Genomic DNA, 21,366 nt, shown 5'->3' on the forward strand with positions numbered 1-21,366 from the left:
TTAACTACCATTCTAAAATTCATTCACATATATTAAATACTATAGCTCTTTTTATTCTGATGAATCTTCCCTCATCAAAAATTATGGATAAAGCAAAATATTTTTTGCTAAGGTAGGCAAAAATGTGGAGTGGGGATGGAAATGCTTATCACCTTATGAAAGAAGCTAAGGGAAAGGCTGGAAGTATTGGGGGGATGATTTTATGCTCAATATTTTTCCTTTTCTGAGTTACCTTTTCCTGATATAAGTTTTTACCTTTTCTTGGGCATAGAGAAGGTTGGGTTTTTCCCCCCTCCTTTTATACTTCATCATCAGAAAAGAAAATTAATGAGAAAATGAACACATACAGTTACCTAGAGCCACAGGAATGCATTTGGCAAAGTGCTATTCAGTGTCCCAATCTATAGAGTGGTGAGGTTTACAGCCTGTGAGGCCAAACAGATGGGCAACTGAATCCCAGCTCTGCCACTTGACTAACCGCCTAATTTTAGGCAAACGACTTACCATCTTTTAGTTTTTATTTCCTTACCTATAAAACAGGATTATGATAACTCTGACCTCGAAGGCTCTCTGTGAAGATCACATGCAACTGAATCATTCTGCTCTTCATATTCTATCACCATAATAGAAGGGGAGGCACCTGAAAACAAAGGGTGGCCTCATGAGTTGGAAATTATGTCAGACTCATTGTGGTAAATGTTTCAGATTTCTATAGTAAGAACTCAAGAACCCAAAATTGTGTTAGTTAAGAAATAGAATGTGAAAATAATCCATGAGACAATCCTCCTTGAAATATCATGATCTAAAGACTCTTCAATCTAGCAGTGACTGAAGTCAGTCATTTCTATGTTCAAAAGCCATCTCTTCTGAGGACTTGGTTGGTCACAGACACCTGTGTACTCCTAATTCTATTTTTATTAGCATATTTATCACAGTGCTTTGGTATTATTTACTCAAATATCCTCATGTCTTGCACTCTTTAAGGCAGGCACTTTGTCTTTTCAACTCTAATTCTAGCAGCCAGAACAATGCCTGGTACATAGACGTCACTAAAATACATGTCTATGAGCTTTACATGAATTTATGTTTGAGATCTGAAAAAAAAATTAGTACAAAATAGAAAAAAAACTTTTAAAATAAATGAATGTATTTAATTAAATTTCTATAAACTGCTCCATTCATATCTTATTACCTCTGAAATTTAATATTCATAAAAATTCATTACATTAAAAAATGTAAGGTGTATTTTCACATCACAAAAATTTCTGAGGATGCAAAATAATTACCAAGAAATTATAATCAATCTTAAGTGAGTTACACATAACCAAATAATTTTGGATATAAAAGGATAAAAATTCTTTCAAATTATTTTTACAGTAAAAAATCTATATATAATTAATATGGAATATTGGTGCATTTTGATGTGATATGATGTGGGGTAGGGCCTATAAAAGTGGGAGTGCCCAGTCCCTCAGAGGTCTTAAACAGCCTGATAACAGTAGGCCAGAATTTAAACAGGCTGGCTCAAGCATAGTGAGACTAATCAAGAAAAGCTTCTTAGTGGAGGTTTCCCTGATCTTCACTATAAAGGTGGAGAGAGAGAGATGGTTTGGAGAAGCAGAGTTAGGCTTCACCAGAACTAATCTTATAAGTAAGCAAAGTAAGAGACTGAGAGTATTTTCCAAGATGCTAGACAAGACCCCTTGACTCATTGCACCTTCATTCCCTCACCTGAGAAACTTTTCCACTATGCTTTTTGAGATCTAAAATTCTACCCAAAAGAATAATTTTATCTAAAACTTATGTCAGCTAGTATATGTAGATGTGGCTGAGAGATACAACCCTTGAAACAATATATTTGATTTAGACAATAGTGTGAGTTTAACATTTTCTTTCTTCTGGTTAGATTTGATTTAAAAAAGAAAAAAGAAAGAAAGAAATACATTTAGTACAGGCAGGCACTAAATGACCAAGTAGGGGTACACTTGGAGAGGAGTGGTAAGCCAGAATATCAGAGACAAAAAATGCCAGTGGTCTACTGTAGACTGCACTTGAGACAGCTCGCATTCCTGGTCAAAACCCAAGATTATCACAAATTGTACTGAACCAGCTTTTGGAGAAATGTGAGTTGTGGGAACCACTGAGGGCTTGTGAGTTATGGAGCAACCTGGTCAAAAAATGAGGATGGAGAATAACCTGAGGCTGAAAAAGAAACAGAGAAATATGTGTAACAAATGGCAGCAGCCACCACATTCTTACTGAGCCACTGCAAGAGGGGAAAAAAATGGATTCATTCTATACAGATGCTAAAGACAGGATAGTTCACCTTAGCATTTCTATTGCTAGTCGTTTTATATATTTTACTTACAGAGTTTAATCATACGTCCCAACTAATAGATGAACTAAAATTGTCTCTAGCAGAAACAGCAGTGTTTAATAGTCAATCTGAAATATCATGCATGTATAACCTCTAAGGTTAGCAATACCTATTATCTTTATCCAACATCTGGGAAAACATCCTTTTAAGTCACCATATTTTTAAAAGAAATTTAATTCAAGTTAGCAAATAGAATATACACAATAATGCCAGGAGACTGGCAGATCAAAAGTGATAGGAGTATTTGTAATGCTTATCCATCTCAGAAATAGAGGTGGCATGGAAAGACTCAGTCCTATCATTAGGGTTGAGTAAACCAGAATTTCACAGCAAGTCTTTGAGCCCATAACCATTTATAACTAAATTTATTCTTACTTTAAAAATGGAAATCTATGCAGTAGTTGAGAGAAGAGTAGTTCTTTTCACTTCATTGTTTTATATTATTTTTATCTGTCCTTTGCTTTCCATGGGTAAAACAGTTAGTACCCAAGATAGTATCAGCCGGTGCCTCCATTATTCCTACAACATTAAGTTTCCTAATTTCTTTTCCCCGTTCTCATCATAAAATACTGAATCTTGGGCCGGGCGCGGTGGCTCACGCCTGTAATCCCAGCACTTTGGGAGGCCGAGATGGGCGGATCACAAGGTCAGGAGATCGAGACCATCCTGGCTAACACGGTGAAACCCCGTCTCTACTAAAAGTACAAAAAAAACTGGCCGGGCGAGGTGGCGGGCGCCTGTAGTCCCAGCTACTCGGGAGGCTGAGGTTGGAGAATGGCGTAAACCCAGGAGGCGGAGCTTGTAGTGAGCCGAGTTCGCGCCACTGCACCCCAGCCTGGGTGACAGAGCAAAGACTCCGTCTCAAAAAAAAAAAAAAATATTGAATCTTATACCCTGTAATATTCACAAAATTTCAGCTCAATCAACTGAGCAAAGAATTATTATGCAAGAGTTTGTCTCTATCCTCTAATTTAGGGAGGAGTCGAAGTATTGAATTTCAAAAGACCTTTAGGAATATTATGAAAATGGGTTACCATTTATTCTAGGAGGGCTCATTAAGGGTCTTATTTAAAATAAAAAATATCATCCTTTCAAAATCAGGGAATGAAAAAAGTGTATATTTTTCTCAAAGTATGAATGCCACAAGGGTTTCTCACATTGATTCATCGCTTATAGATAAAAACAACTTACGCTGATTTTTCTTGTATATAGAGTAAGTGTAAAATGCTCCACCAAAATAGGTAATGACATTTTTGTGTCCATAAATGTGCATGTAAGTCCAATTATGTATTTGTTGTCATTTAAACATCACCACCATTATTGAAACAGAAGTGCCGGTACTAATTCTTGCTGTCACTTTTTCCAAAAATGAAAATAAGGCTTTTAAGCAAAATGCTAAGGTTTTCAATGTGAATTATTCATTCTTTGCATGGCCTTAGCAGAACACTCTCAGCAAAATAGCTAAACAAAAGCCTACCAGGGTTCTGGTTTCTAATCTGGTTAAGAAATACATTATAGGATTTTTCTTTTAACTTCACAGTTAATGGAAAAGTTTTCCTTTCCTGAAACTCAGCAAAGAGTTCAAGAAGCCTTCTCTAACTACCACAGCCTCCATCTAATTGAAGTACCATGAACAGACCTTGAAAACAGTGGCATTAGTCACACAGCTAAACAAACTACCTTTGATGGTACCAGCCAACCAATCAGAACCATTCCCCAGATGATCTTTGTGGGAATAGCAATCCATTAATAATAACTGAAGTAATGATCTTTCATGCCACCTTTCTTTCATGTAGGACCACTCCACTGGTAATCTCTTAGGGGAACTATTAGCTACTTCAGTGTCCTTCAGAGAGGGCACTCTGCCGGTTCCAACATTTATTTCCACTGTAACTATTTTTTCTCTCCTACAGAAGTGCCTTTTAGAAATTAAAATAATTCTCACTGTGACTCTAGCAGGTAGGCAGGGGTAAAGAAAAGAAGAAATGAGTGGCAGAATAAATGAATTAAGAAGGAAAACACCTTCTTCCCCACACCTAGCTCTGAATTTCAAAGTTATCAAAGATAAGTAATGCACTTAATTATTTTATCCCATAGTGGTTCATCATCACTATTCTTTGTCATTAAGGAGACTAAATCTATGTGTATCTAAATGGTTCATACTAAATATAAATAAAGTTTTACAGGATTTTTTTACCCCGATCTTAATAGCTATGAATATATGCTACAAGAGTGAGGGTAGGAGAGAATAAAAATCTGAGGTAGTCCAAGCCGTACCCCCAGCTTCCTACAATACTGAGCTTCAAGTTGGGGTCTATGTATCATTTGATTTCTCATGTTTAGTGCCTCGCCCTGCATAGGTACTCAATAAATGTTTCATGAATAAAATTTCTCCCATGAAGGGACAAATCAGGCAGAAATCAGCCACACTGCTGAATCTTCTACATTCCGCACATTAGCTGCCTTTGCCATTTTCAACATCAGCCTGAACATGGCTAATACTTTATTTTGATTCTATGCTTCACGCTCTCAACCTTCATTCTCTTATAGGGTCTCCTTATATTTTCCAGAGTATAGTTAGATCAACTACTACAAACTCTTAGCAATGGAGGAGATAATTTGGTAAACATTTTCCATTAGCTAAACTGTACAGAATACCTAATATAGTGAAATCTTTACCCAACTAGTATGGTTTGGCTCTGTGTGCCCACACAAATCTCATCTTGAATTGTAATTCCCATGCGTTGAACATGGGGCCTGATGGGAGGTGATTGAATCATGGGGGTGGACTTCCCCCTCACTGTTCTCATGATAGTGAGTGAGTTCTCACGAGACCTGGTTGTTTAAAAGTGTGTAGCACTTCCCTCTTCTCCCTCTCTCTAGATCCTGTCACCATGTGAACATATACTTCCTTCCTCTTCACCTTCCACCACAATTATAAGTTTCCTGAAGCCTCCCATCCATGCTTCCTGTATAGCCTACGGAACTGTAAGTCAACTAAAACTCTTTTTTTCATAAATTACCCAGTCTTAGGTAGTTCTTTATAGCAGTGTTAGAACAGATTAATAAATCCACCCTTAACCCCAAATCTGTTGACTTAAAATACACTGGTTGATAAAAAAAAAAACAACTTCCTCCAGCTTATAAAATATTTTAGCAGTTCCTAACTTTTCACATCACTAGCACCTCTAACATGGTGAATAAATAACTAAAAGATATTAAGAAAATATCAGTGATTCATATTTTTATTCATTAAATGTATCCATATGCAAACCTTGGATTCGGTAGTTGGTTTGTGCAACAGGATGAAAATCTGAGATAGTAACAAGATTTCCCCTTTCAAGAATCTGATTTTACCTTATGATTCTTCTCACTTGGTCAGAACTACACATTATTTCAGGAAAGGAGGAAAATACCTAAAAGAATGCAGAATACAAAGACAGTCAGTTCTTGTTTTCTGATTGCCATAGCAGGTTCTTAGGACTCATTTTTTAGAACATATTTATAATGAAAATTCTCAAACAAATACAAAAGCAGAGAAACTAATATAATTAGTTCCTATATATGTAGCACCCCATTTAACCATTAACTCAAAGCCAATCCTCATTTATCTATACCTACCTAACACTCCCCTTCTGTCTTGAAGTTTTGAAAGCAAATCCCAGACATCATATCATTTCACCCACAAATATTTAGCATATTTCTCCAAAAGACAAAGGATTTTTGGACTCCCTCTTTCTACATCAATCTTTTTGTTGTACACGATGTATTAATTGGAAGAGGTTCATCTTTTAAATATGACCACAATATTCTTATCACACTTAAACATTAAATAATTCCTTAATATCATCAAATATGTAGGGAGTCACATTTCTCCCATGGCTTCATAATGAAACACAAAGCTTTTTATCTGTAAAATCTGAGGTTAAAGAATTTCAAAAATCTAATCTTAAGGATTCAGGACATAGAATTTATCCATTAAAAAGTAATTAGGCCAGTGCAGTGGCTCATGCCTATAATCCTAGCATTTGAGAGGCCAAGGCAGGAGGATCACTTGAACCCAGGAACCAGGAGTTTGAGATGAACCAAGGCAATAAGCAAGACCCTTTCTAAAAAAAGAAGAAGAAGAAGAAAAAAAACTACTGCAAATGAGTAAGTAAGTTGGAAAAAAGAGGAGAGGAGAGGAGAGGAGACATACCATCTCATTCCAGAGTCTAAAGACAGATTGTCATTCCAGAGGCTAAAGAGAGATTGTCCAGACTAGAGAAAGTAAAAGGGTGGGGGAAGAAAGCAATCGTGCTAGATGTTTAAAATGGATTGGAGAATGAGTTCTCCCCTCAACTCTTGATGCCAAGTTCCCAAAATCCTTGGTGAGTATATTGGTCTGCTTAGGTTGCCCTAATAAAATAGTAGACTGCTTAAGCAACACAAATTTATTTTCTCATAATTATTGAGGCTGGGAAGTCTAAGATCAAGGTGCAGGTTGATTCAGGTTTTGGTGAGTTCTCTCTTCCTGCTTTGCAGATGGCTACTTTTTCACTATGTCCTCATACAGAGAAGAGAGAGTGAATGAACTCTCTGGTGCCTCTTCTTCTAAGAACATAACACTATCTGGCCGGACATGGTGGTTGAGGCCTGTAATCCCAGCACTTTGGGAGGCTGAGGCAGGCAGATCACCTGAGGTCAGGAATTGGAGACCAGTCTGGCCAACAGGGCGAAACCCTGTCTCTACTAAAAATAAAAAATAAAATAAAAAAATAAATTAGCCAGGCATGGTGGCAGGAGCCTGTAATCCCAGCTACTCAGGAGACTGAGGCAGGAGAGTTGCTTGAACCCAGGAGACAGAGGTTGTAGTGAGTTGAGATTGTGCCATTGCACTCCAGCCTGGGCAACAAGAGCAAAACTCCATCTCAAAAATAATAATAAAATAAAATAAAAAGAACAACACTATCAGATTAAGACCCCATCCTTATGATTTCATTTAACCTTAATTAGTTCCTTATTCCAAATACAGCCACACTAGTGTTTAGGGGTTCAGATTATGAATGTAGGGGTATGGGAGGGACACATACATTCAGTCCAAAATCATGGTGAGGGCCAAGTAAATCCAGGATTTAGACGCAACCTTGAATTAACTAGGAGTTTAATTTCTGCCTCTTGGTGGCATGAGAACTAGAGATAGATATTAATGTAGACCATAGAAAAAGTGTTTTGACACACCTGATTAGTAGACTGTAAAATTTATTTTATTTTTATTTATTTATTTATTTTTGAGATGGAATCTTGCTCTGTCACCCAGGCTGGAGTGCGGTGGCGTGATCTCGGCTCACTGCAAGCTCTCCCTCCCGCGTAGACACCATTCTCCTGCCTTAGCCTCCTGAGTAGCTGGGACTACAGGCACCTGCCACCACGCCCAGCTAATTTTTTGTGCTTTTAGTAGAGACGGGGTTTCATGGTGTTAGCCAGGATGGTCTCAATCTCCTGACCTCATGATCTGCCTGCCTTGGCTCCCAAAGTGCTGGGATTACAGGTGTGAGCCACTGCGCCCAGTCTCTTTTTTTAAAAAACAGAATCTCACTGTGTCACCCAGGCTTGAGTCCAGTGGTGTGATCTTGGATCGCTGCAACCTCTCTGCCTCCCAGATTCAAGCGATTCTTGTGCCTCAGCCTCCCAAGTAGGTGAGATTACAGGTGCATGCCACCACACCCGGCTAATTTTTATATTTTTAGTAGAGATGAGGTTTCACTATGTTGGCCAGGCTGGTCTTGAACTCCTGACCTCAAGTGATCTGCCCACCTTGGCCTCCCAAAGTACTGGGATTATAGGTGTGAGCCACTGTGCCCACGCCTGTCTATCTGTCGATTTATTCTTAATCCACTTGATGATTTGGTGACCTGCCCTGCATGGCTGGCCAGACTCTTGGAAGACATAATATCCAATCACATCTCTCTTCTGGAAAAGCTGTGTTCATACCTGGTCCACCCAAATATAAGAGCTATTATCCCTGAAAATTGTTCCTTTGGGCCCCACCAAAAAGAAAATTTCCAAATTGTCATTCCTGGAATTGCTAGGTTTCCTGGTTTTAAGTTCCATATAGTGCCACAATAATAGAAAAACAATAATAATAATATAGCCATCTTGATAGGTCTAAGACACTGTTCTAGGCACTTTAGACGGGCTACCTCATTTCATTTTCATAAAAGTCCTTTATGTAGTTGCTGTTATCCCCAATTTACAGATTAGAAAAACAAAGTCACACATCTAGTAAGTGGAAGAACAAAGAGATTGACTCTTCCACGTGTGTAACTCATTGGAGACACACATTTAAACATTATTCTCTGCATCCTTTACTTGATAATTGGAAAAAAAAAAAAGGCTTTTCAGGAATATAGTCTCCAGAAGTACCATTTCCTTGAACTTTTAACTCTTTATATTTTTTATTTTGTATCATTAAACTTCGAAGTACAGAGAATAAAATGTGCTTAAAAATAAATTCTTTAAAATGCTAACATATTAATGTTTTTAACTATAATAAGCTTTGTATTTATTATCAAACTGCTTTTGCAAGCTACAAGTATAGAATTTGACCTGGTATTCATGACTAGGGTTTCTGTAATTCCAAGTCAGAATTATTTTTTTTAAAGAAATTATGAGACAATGGCTGATAATGTTGAAAAAAAATCCATATTTACGGGAGATTTTTCAAGTGACTTACTATGATGTCTATTCATTGGAAGAAAGCTTTTGAAAAGACAAGTATATAAAGAAGTTATCCTACAGTGAACAGAACAAAGCCCATTAATGACAATCATGTGAACACTCAAGGAATTATTAAAAGAACCTTTCACTTTGAGGGAAAATTAATTTACCCAGAATTTAGTGCAATTGTTGAAATAAGAAAATCAGTTAGAAGGCAGCAGACCTTGTGGCCAAAGTTTTGCCTAAAGCCATAGCAGTTGGAAGGAATAAGTGCTCTGCTTTTCTCTTTTATATTTTGTCACTGGAGGCATACACATTAGTAGCTCTTAACGTTATTTCTCTAACAGCATAGCTTTTTTTTTTTTCCCTGTCAGAACTTAATATAACTAATAGGCCTGGAGACTCATCTCTGTTTTATGTACACACACTTTAAAACTCCTATTTCCTGAGTTTTGGGGAAAATAGCTTTATTTCATCTAATTCTACTTTTTTCTTTTTAAATATATTCGAATATATAGAGCATTGCACGTAAGAAGTAGTTGTTTACCAGGAATGCTTGTTCTGAAGCAGAGATGGCTTCTCTATCTGGTTGCCTTCAAATTTAGTAGCCACTTTGTCTTTGAAAGTCCATTGAGTAGCCATTTTTGTCTAGGAAAGTTGATTCATACTTCTAACTGATGTAGATTCTTCTCTCCCTAAACTAACCAATGAACCAGGAATAAAAGCAGAATCCAGAGAGGCTGGACAGGTCCCTTGGCCTCATATTTCATTTAATTCCCATTTTCTCTGTTTGTCGATCTATAGGTAAATTGAAACCTTCATCTCCACTGTTTCAGGAAAGAGAGACAGAAAAAAAAGTAGGAAAAAACCCAAGTAACTAGTTCTTGGTTTTTGAACTTCAAAGTGATCTGACCATATCCATTCAAACAACAATTTAAGAAATGTTCTGGGATAATTCCCACATAAGATGCAACTCCAGTGAATGAGTTGAATGGTGTGTCTACGTTGTCTTTAGACCATAAACAGAGAAAAGATGACACTTTGGACTACAGAGAAAGTTTCACACTGAGTGTCCGTGAGATTCATACTTCTCCTTGAAGGATGACTGGTTTCAAATGAAAATAGATGGGCATTCCGATTCAAGAACCAGCCTAAGCAAGGGGCACAGGCAATGAACTCAAGACTCAGCAGTGACTATGTGAGGTCCCTAGAAGACTCACCTGAGAGGGAATCCATCAGGGTGACCACAAGCACATTAGATTCCCCTATGGATACTATATTAAGTGCTGACTTCTTCATTAATGTCACTGTGTCATGGATGGAAAATGCTTCTCAATTACAGGCAGAATTTAATGTCATTGTTTTGAGAATTTACCCTTAGAGCTTCGCCTCATAAAATGACAACATGCTGCCATCAAATAATATATGTGCTCCCTGCTTCTAGCTGAGGTTCTGTCCTCTAGGACTCTATTCTCCTGCATGCTTCTAAATCATTGCATTGCAGTCAAGCCTTATTTCCTCAAGGATTGGTTCAACCAGGTATTAGTCCATTTTCACACTGCTGATAAAGACATACCAGAGACTGGGTAATTTGTACAGGAAAAAGTGTTTAATGGACTTATAGTTCCACGTGGCTGGGGAGGCCTCATAATCATGGTGGAAGGCAAGGAGGAGCAAGTCACATCTTACATGGATAGCAGCAGGCAAAGAGAGAGCTTGTTCAGGGAAACTCCCATTTTTAAAACATCAGATTTCATGAGACTTATTCACCACCATGAGAACAGCATGGGAAAAACCTGCCCTCATGATTCAATTACCTCCCACCGGGTCCCTCCCACAACATGTGGGAATTCAAGTTGAGATTTGGGTGGTAACACAGCCAAACCATATCAAACCATAACTTTGTATGTGAAATTTTCCTGACATCTCCAATCCTAGAAGCACTGTCCCTCATTCACTATTAAGTGGTATGCATAACTTAATTAACATTACCATATGGTTGTATGCATCTTTTCACCTGTATTTCCTTCTGACTGCACTGTTGATCTTCCAGGACATAAACAACATCTTATGCATGTCTTTCAGTTCTTAGCTCCAAGCCCAATGCTTGACATACATTAAACACCCAATTTAAATTTCTTTTTCAGGGTAAAGGGGTGGGAAGAATGAACTTTCCTTGTAAGTACCTAGATAACCTCAATTAGGCAGGTCAGAAGCTGTGAAGGTAAATGTAAGAATAGAGAAAGGAAGCATAGAACTTGTTTTCCCAGACAAGCACTACTATATTAAATTATAACTAAAGCATTTTGACTTTCAAGTCTTCCTTACTCCATTTTAGGGCTTCAGCCTCCAGGATCCCTGGCACCCTTCTGACATCCTTGGCGGATGTGAGTTTCTCACCTGGACTTTCCTCCCTAGGCTGAATCCAATGTCCCACAAAGTTTTCTATTCCTTCCCCACAAACCCACATTCTATTCTCTGCATTAGCTTACTGCTGTCTGCTAGCATATCTAAAACTTTCACATGTAGAGATAGGTAATTGTGTTCCCAGTGTGTTCTGTAGATTGAAACCTCCTGAGATGCTACATGAAAATATATTTCTCAATTAAATTTGGAAAATGTGGGTGGTACACTGGATCATGCCTATAGTCCCAGCACTTTGGAAAGCCAAGGCAGTGAATCACTTGAGGCCATGAGTTTGAGACCACCCTGGACAACATGGCAAAATCCTGTCTCTACTAAAAATACAAAAATTAGCTGGGCACGGTGGCGCATGCCTATAACCCCAGCTACTTGGGAGGCTGAGGCAGGAGAATCGCTTGAGCCCAGAGCTGGAGGCTGCAGTGAGCTGAGATCACACCACTGCACTCCAGCCTGGGTGACAGAGCAAGACTGTCTCAAAAAAAACAAACAAAATAATTGGAAAGAGTTTATACAAAACCTCCCTCTTATAGACTCAAATGTGCATTAACATATTAAAGGCTCAGAGAAGTCTTACACTAAGGGAACTTTGTTGATTTTGTTTAATATTTGACCATGAACCCTTTTTGCAAACTATCACCTCTTAAGGTAGTACAGGACCCCTGTTCCACAGAACACACCACAGAAAGCACTAGGTAAGGATTAGCAATTCAAAGTGGCTTATTTGAGTAGCAATAGGTGTTTTCTGAAGACAATAGTTTAACCAAACGGCCTGCTGCTTTAGTAGAAATTTCAGGTGCCTACTTGCCACGGAACTTTTGGATAAATAGTCTCTAGAGCACTTCAGATCTTAACATGATGGAGGAATTTTTTTACATGTTTATCAAGTGTTAAGCAATGTGCTATATGTGTTCACATATGTTCTTTCAGTTAATCTGAAAAACAATCCTAGTTATATTTTCACTCATTTTAAAAATAAAGAAAGTGAGCTCAGAGGTTACATAGCTTGTCCAAGATCACACAGTTAGTAAGTGGTGAAGACGGCTCAAATCCAGCCCTTGTAGCATTGAGTCTCGTATCAAGGTCTTCATGCTACATGAATTTCTAGGTCAGTATCTCTCAAAGCCTCGTCCTAGGATGCTTGTCAGAAATTTAGATTCCTAGGATCTATCCTAGGTGTACTAAATCAGAGTTTTAGAGATTGGATTAGGAACAGATGTGTTTAACAAGCTCCTCAATGGATTATTACATACTCAAAGAACCACAGTTCTTGGTGTACGTTATTTTCTACCACGTTGTACTAGCATCATCCAACTAATTAATAAGTTAATATATTATAATGTTGTACTTCACTCATATTACCCTACTGTCAAGTCCAACACAATAAAGTCTCCATCCTACATTGTCCTCAAATGTTACCAGATAAGTCCCTTGAGTAAGGCAACTCAGTATATCCTGAAAATGAATTAGACAACAAATGAATCTTCTGATGCATTGTTTTTGTTGGTGTTACAGGTGACACCCACCACTTCTAGAGGTTATCTCAGTAAAATAACTTATGTCTCAGATGGCCAAAAATTGAGGGCAAAAAATATCCAATGAAAGGCAGGGTTTGAAATTAATCAAAAAAGCTCAAAAGGCTTTTGACTTTCCTCATTTAAGAGTGATAAAAAGATTTTGCTTCTTCCTTTCAGCTGATGCCTTTTATATGCTACTATCTTCCTCTTCACTAATTCCCTAAACAAACCAGTTGTCCTTTCTGTAAAATGGCCTCTCATAAAGAGCAAAAAAGCCAAGTAACTGTCTTTCTTTTCTTCTCTGGATTGTGTGAAATATTTTCTGCTGTACAGTGAGGTGCCCTAGCCAAGAAATAGTGAAAAACAGCCAGAATGTATATAAAAGTGTGTGTGTGGTGGGGAATTAGAGAGTGAAGAAGAGGGAGAGAGAAAATGGAAAGGCCCTTTTCCCTTTTGTTTTTTGTTTCTCAGTTAGAAACCATCTCTGTTTTTATCTCTTGTGTTTCCAATTAATTATTATTGTTACAGACTTCACATAATGTAACTGATATATCAGGGCTCTGTACTTGCATTTAGGAGAAAATTAGTAAGGTTCAAAGTGAAGAAATAAGTAACCAAGGTAAAGAATGGATATTAGAATAGTTGACATGTAGACAGAGACTGGTAACTGTCTACTCTGACATTCATTCTCACCTTCCTCCTTATTAATAAAACTCCAGTGCTCAGCTGGACACATTACTGCCCAGAATACAGAATACAATCCCAGCCTTTCTTGCAGCTAGGTGACAACATGTACTTAAGTAATGGCTTTCGAAATGCAGCTGGAAGAGATCTGCAGCAGCTTCTGGGAATCTCTTTTGCCTTCCATCTTACACATCTTCTCTTTATTCCCGCTGGTTGGAATGCAAACATGACTGGTGCTAGAACTGCCATTTTCAGAAATGAGGTAAGCTTAAAATGGCAAAGAAGCAAGAACAAAGGAGTTGGGATCCCCAATGACCATGGAGCCACCAGATCAACCCTGGACTCATTATCTCCAGAATAATTTTACTTGAAAAGGAAATAAACTTTTAATCTTGTTTATGTCTTTATAACTTTGGGTGTGCCATCATATGCAGCTGACCCTATGCTGACACAGGCTCTGTTCACTCAAGGACTGCAGACAGCATTACTCTAGTCCTGACTTTGTTTTGATGTAAATCAAATAAAAGTGATTCTATCAATAATGATGTTTTTGTGTAAAAATATTAAATCCTAGTTATCTTAAGATGTTCAACTCACAGCTACAAAGCTGTGTGATTCCATGATTCTTCAGTGAAATGACATGAGGTCCACAGGTGGTACAGGAGATTGCAACAAACTGCCCACATTTATATGTGACTTAGGCAACTTTTTCTCACATAGGGCATGTCAAGCCTCTGAGCCCAAGCTAAGCCATCATAACCCCTGTGACCTGCACGTATACATCCAGATGGCCTGAAGCACCTGAAGATCCACAAAAGAAGTTAAAACAGCCTTAACTGGTGACATTCCACCATTGTAATTTGTTTCTGCCCCACCCTAACTGATCAATGTACTTTGTAATCTCCCTCACCCTTAAGAAGATTATTTATAATTCTCCCCACCCTTGAGAATGTACTTTGTGAGACCCACCCCCTGCCTGCAAAACATTGCTCCTAACTCCACCGCCTATCCCAAAACCTATAACAACTAATGATAATCCACCACCCCTTGCTGACTCTCTTTTTGGACTCAGCCCGCCTGCACCCAGGTGAAATAAACAGCCATGTTGTTCACACAAAGCCTGTTTGGTGGTGTCTTCACACGAACGCGTGAGACAGGGCAAAATCTAAATTGCTCAATTTTAAGTTAAAACTAGATGACTGCTATTTCTAAAGTTTCTATATACTGACTTTTTCTTTTCCATTTTATTTATTTTTTAAATTCAAGTTTTATTTTAGATTCAGGGAGTACATGTGCAGGTTTGTTATGTGGGTATATTGCTTGATGCTAAAGTCTGGGGTACAAATGATCCCATATGCAGGTAGTTATCATAGTACCCAACAGTTAGTTTTTCAACCCTTTCCCCACTCCCTCATGCAATAGTAATCCTCAATGCCTATTTCCTTATAGCAATGGTCATACCTGATCAACACCGAAAACTTGGAATACACAAATGTTTCTCCTTTCCCTTGTTTCTTCTCACTCTTTGTTTCTCCCAGGGGTACACAGCAAAGACAAGGAGAATGTCAAAATCTAGAAGTTCTAGGAAACCCAAGGGGAAAAAGGATTGAGGTTTTCAAATGTGCTTGTCAATTGCCATAGACTGGGCCGTGGTTTGAAGAGGAGCAGTTGGCATGTCTGTGTTTTCAGAGCAAGTCTCACAGTAGCACCTTCCTCTGTTGTTTTTCCTTAAGTTTTCCAGCTCTTTCTTCTTATGTAAATATATAAGTCCTAGACCCCATTTCACGCCTTATTATTCCCAAATGGTAAATGCATTAGGCCCTTTGATTCATCTGTGGAGAATGCATTTTGAAGCAAAGCTTAATACCCTAAAATGGTTAGTTCATGGGGTTTTAATTTTAGGAATATCAGAAAAGTATTAATTCATAGTCTTCAGTTGGCACAAAAACTCAACGGATCTCCTCATGGAAAATACCCTCTCCCGTCCTTTGCTCAAAAGTGTGCAGGAGACTTAATGGAAATCAAAATCCCTTGTAAAACATGTGTGTTGCCCTGTTGGCTCCCTGGACCACAGTCTTGAAGAAAACTGTCTCCATAAGGGAAGCAAGTCCTTGAGGTTTTTTGGTGGCCAGCCAAAAGAAACCTCATACCATGTCTGGGTCTTTCAAAATGCTTTTATTAGAGACACAGTTTTAGTCCCATGGCCAAGGGAAGGTCTGAAGACCCCAAGTTTCTGCATTTTATTTTCTGCCCTGATTAGAACATCCTGATTAGTCAGATTATTTTATAAAAATAGGATTGTCAGATCCACATCGCAGAAATATTAACTTAAAATAGATAATGATTCATTAAAACTGCATAGTGCTAATGATAGATAATTTGTAACTATTATTAACCAATGTGCAATTTCCCCCTCTATCTGCATAAGCATAACTTTTAAGCAAATGATTTTAACAGAAAGGATAGTTTCATAGTAAAGGGATAGTTGGAAAATAATTACTGAAAAACAAAGCAAACCAAAAAACAGAAGGAATGTTACTGCTTCTCTAAATGTTCTCAATGTAAAATTAAATTTCACCAATAAAAATTCTAATAAACAAATTTGGGAGAAAAAACAGCAAACATTTTTAGTAAGTTAGATGTCTTTCAATTACTTTAAAAAATGTTTTCTATATGATCTTATCACTCAGTATAATACCCCACCTGGCTATCAACTACAGAAACAGGATTCCTTAAATGCTTCCTGGCAAAAATCAGGGCTTAGCCTGTTTTAGAACTCATCCTAAGGTTGGTCTAGGTAAGAGCAATTTTAAAGTCATAGTTCATTATCTTAAGTACTTAATGCTCTGACCTTGGACTCACTTTCTAGCAACTGCCCTTCTATCTTGTTTCTATGACCAGGCCTCTACTTAGAACCCCTGAGCTGGTCCTGACTCCATGTGTTGTACTGTACTCTTGACTCCACACCCTGCTTGGTTCGCCCCAATTATCTGAGGCCCTGGAGGCTTGTTCCTGAATGTCAGTCAGCCTAGAGATCAGGGCCAGTCACCTGCTTCCTCTTTTGCCTCATGCTTCCACCTGAATCTCCACGTAATTCCTAGTCTGGGAACCTCTGTTTGTCTTTGAGAACCTACCTCCTGCTGTATCACCTAATGTTGCTGTCTGATCAGACTATTACCTGTTTATGTCTCCATGCTCTCTGAACATTGTGGCCCATCTAGGTAGACTTCTTCTGAGTGCCTGAATCATTCCAAAGGCATATACGCTTTCCAGGTCCTCTCTGCCCTGCTTGGTCAAACTCTAAGCTATCCACCAACCTCCAGTCTGAGCACTGATTTCTGAAGTTTTATATCTTAATATTTATTTATTTTCTAGGGATGGGGTCTTGCTCTGTTTCCCAAAGTACAGTGGCTATTCACAGGTGCAATCCCACTACTGATCAGTATGAAAGTTTTTACCTACTCTCCTTCTGACCTGAGCCATTTCATCCCTCCTTAGGCAACCTGATGGTCTCGCCTCCAGGAAGGTCACCATACTGATGCCTAACTTAGTGCATAGCACAGGATCAGCATAGCACACTGCAGCTCAGAACTCCTGGGCTCAAGAAATCCTCCCTCTTCAGACTCCCGAGTAGCTGGGACTACAGGCATGCACGATAATGCCTGGCATATTTTAATATTTTTTTTCATATCTCTAGCAGTATCTAAAAGCTCTACCTGTTCTTTTTTAATAAATTGCCACAAATTATCTGGCCTTGGGGCTGAGTTATTAGGAGAGTCCTAAATATGGGAAAAGCAACAAGGGTGAATGAGGACAGAAAAGCTATGAGAGAGGTGCTGAGGAAAAGGCGCTGTACCAGGGTGACAGAGGAACAAGCCGGAGGCCAGAGGATTCTGTTAACTGAAAGGAAAAGCTGAGATTCCAGAATGGGACAGGCTTCTTGGGGTGAGAAGGGAGGTTAAGAGGAGAGAGATCTTTTGAATCAGAATGGAGTAGGAATCTGTCTCTTTCATTGCCTTAGGGTCCTGGTAATGACAGATATTTCTACATTAGAGGCAAGGCACTTGATAGGAAGCTATATAGAACTAGTGGAGGTTTTATTGTTGTATTTGTTCCCTCAATGCCAATTTCCACTGCAAATTAGGTGGGTTTTTTTTTTTTTTAATTTCACAGGTGAAAGTATATAGTCTCCAAAATGTAGATAAAAACTGGCAACGTTTGATGAAAAAGTTATGTGACCTTCAATTTATTCAGCTTCTAAGAAAAAGAACCAGAAGTCAGAATAATGGTGATTAGATCCAAACTCTAGTCCAATTCCTGTCTGATCTCATAGAAGCCATTTAACCTCTCTGAGCCTGAACTTCTCCATCTGCAAAAAAAGTTAGTGCTAAAATACGTCTTACTGTGCTGCAGAGTTCTTGTAAAGCTACAAAATAAAAGCCACCATTCACCCACTTCTTACCCTGGGCCAGACTTCAAACTCCCTGATATAGGAATGTTAGCTCATCAATCCTCGCAACAGTCCTGTAAGATAAAAATCCATTTTCCAGATGGATCAAAGGTTCAGCAATTTGCAGTTAGACCTTTAATCTACACTTACCTGATTCCGAAGCCCTTTCTTTTTTTTTTTTTATTTCTTCCTCCTTTTAATTACATTTATTTTAATGCTGAATTTACTCCTGTGCCGTAAGCTTTTGTTTCTTCAGTTTCTTCTGGGATATCTTTTTCTTCTGGGCAACCTCCTCTTCTGGTTTAGGAACAATCTCTTCCTTTGCAGTAAGGATCATCTCAATGTGGCAGGGAGAGCTCAGGTATGGGTTAATCCAACCATGAGCTCTGTAGGTCCGTTGGCACATCTTAGGTGCTTTGTTCACTTGGATATGCTCGATGACCAGAGAATCTACATCTAAATCCTTCAGTTCAGCATTACTCTCTGCATTTTTAAGCATGTGTAGCAAAAATTCAGTACTCTTTTTGGGCCACCGACTTCGTGTCCGGCCCCACTGCTTGGCCTGGGCACACCTGCCAACTCCACCATTGTAACGTTGGAATGGTACGCACTGTTTCTGTAAAGTGACATCTTTCAGATACTTCGTGGCTTTTCAAATATGCATACCCTTGATGGCCTGGGCAGTTTTCTGAGTGTTCTTAAAGTGAACACGAAGATTGGAACCTCTTGATTTGCACGATTTCGTGGGGTTGTCCGGGTCAAGTGAATAGCGAACCATTTTCACAGATTACCTCAGGCCGCTTAGGGAAAGAGGAAGAGCCCGAAGCCCTTTCTTTTAACTAGGTGCTAAACTGTGGGAAAGGATTAGCAACTATAACTCATATGTAAGCACATGAAAGGAAATATTAATAAGAACCCCGTCTTCCCTGCAGCATGCCTTGCTTATGTGAATCAGGCAGTGAGCTTCTTGTCACTGTTATTTTCACTGCAAAAGAAAAAACAAGACTACTGTTTAAAAAAAATAAAATAAACAATACAAAAGTATAAAGAGTAAAAACTTCATTGAATGCATAGAAGCAGAGAGTAGAATGGTGGTTTCTAGGGGCAGGGAAGGAGGAGAGAAGGGAGAGGGGTACATGCTGGTCAAAGGATACCAATTTTCAGTCAGGATGATAAGCTTTGAGGATCTATTATATAATATGGTGACTATAGTTAATAATAATGTAGACTTGAAAATTTCTCAGAGAATAGACTTTAAATGTTCTCATTACAAAAAAATAAGTATGTGAGGTGATGAACATGTTACTTAGTTTTATTTCACAGTGTATACTACATATAGCAAAGCGTGTTGTTGTACATTGTAAATATATAAGATTTTAGTTTGTCAATTATACCTTAATTTAGGAGAAACAGAAAAGTAAAAACTCTCTCTCACACACACACACATATACACGCACACACAGCAACCTGCCAATCTCAATTTTGCTCTTCCACATTCTACACATATACATATATAGAGAGGCTTTCACAAACAGAATTACACTACATGTATTATTCTGAGATTTGCCTGTTTTTCACTAATCAGTGACCCTCTTTCCATTTATAGATCTATCTCATTCTTATTAATGACTGCATAGTATGATGTGTCATATTTATCATCCTAATATTGAGAAACTCTTAGGTTTCCAATTCTGTTATCATAAGAAATGTTATAATGAGCACCATTATACGTATACAGTCATGCACTGCACAACATTTCAGTGAACAGACTACATATGCAATTATGAGTATAATACTGTATGTTTACCATGCCTTTTCCATGTTTAAATACACAAATACTTACCATTGTGTTAGAAATGCCTACAATCCTCAGTACAGTAATACGCTGTACCAGTTTGTAGCCTAGAAGAAATAGTCATATATACCACATATGGCCTAGATATGTGGCAGGCTATATATCTGGGTTTGTGTACATGTATTCTGTGATGTTTGCATGATGCCAAATCACCTAGCAATGCATTTCTCAGAATGTATCTGCATCCTTAAGTGATGTGTGACTCTATCTTTGGGTTCACATGCAAAACATTTCTATGGAATTGTTTTTAGAAATGAATTACTGGGCCAGGTAGTTTGTACATTTTTAACTTTGATGGGTACTGCATGTTCTCACTTATGAATGGAAGTTAAATGAGAACTTATGAGCACAAAGAAGGAAAACACAGACACCGGAGTCTACCTGAGCGGGGAGAATTATTAAGTAACATGTAAAACAAACCCCCATGACAAGTGTTTACCTATGTAACAAACCTTCACGTGTACCCCCAAACCTAAAACAAAGGTTAAAAAGTTAAATAAATAAATAAATAAATAAATAAATAATAAGTACTAGTATTAGAAACTTTTTTTGATGGGTATCATATCAATCTACATTTCACCACCATGTACGCGTAACCTTTTCTCCACATCTTCGTGGATACTAGACATGAGCAGGCTTTTAAATTTCTGCTAGTTTGATGGACAGAAAATGGTAACTTGCTCTTATTTGCATTTCCCTGAGTGCTAGTGAGATTATGCATTTATGTTTACTGCCGAGTTTGATTTCATCTTCCAAGAATGAATTGCCTCTCCATATCCTTTGCTCAATTTTCTATTGAATTTTTTTTTCTTTTTATTGTTGGATTTGTGGGATAACTTACATATTGTGGCTACTACTCCTTTGAATATTGTATGAATTGCAGATATGTTCTTCCAGCCTCTGTTTTGTATTTTAACTTTTTAGAAATGGATCTTCATAGAAAAGATTTTTATTTATATGTAAACTTGTCAATTCTTTCATTTATGACTTGGCAGTTTTATGTTTTGCTTAGAAATGTCTTCCCTAGTTATAGATCACAAAAAAAAAAATTCTCTTGTATTTTATTCATGATTTTTCTGGTGTTAAGTTGTTAGCACGGTTTTTTGTTTGTTTATTTGTTACATTAAATCATTAATCCTTCTGTACTATTTTGTAAACAGTAAAGATGTAATTGCATTTTTTTCCCCAAATGGGAAATCAATAGTACTACACTGATTTAAAAATGTGTTTTTATCATAACTACATTCTGATGTGTACACTGAACTTGTTGTAGACTTTGTATGCTGCTCCACTGATTGTTTTGTTTGTTCCTGCATGAATACCCCTTTGCATTTTAGCGTATCTTCACTAGCACATCTTCATA

The 21,366-nt window shown here is 38.0% G+C and overlaps 1 long non-coding RNA gene across 1 annotated transcript; it reads right to left on the reverse strand.

The window, feature by feature from the left end:
• Positions 1–529: 529 nt before the first annotated feature.
• Positions 530–18,961, reverse strand: LOC107126433 (uncharacterized). The gene is made up of 4 exons (XR_012430872.1): positions 18,299–18,961; positions 18,161–18,222; positions 5,735–5,793; positions 530–640 (listed from the first exon to the last, which is right to left on the reverse strand). It is a non-coding gene; the product is annotated as an uncharacterized lncRNA (long non-coding RNA).
• Positions 18,962–21,366: the final 2,405 nt, after the last annotated feature.

This window comes from Macaca fascicularis, chromosome 2 (assembly GCF_037993035.2).
Source record: "Macaca fascicularis isolate 582-1 chromosome 2, T2T-MFA8v1.1".
Taxonomy (NCBI): Eukaryota; Metazoa; Chordata; class Mammalia; order Primates; family Cercopithecidae; genus Macaca; species Macaca fascicularis.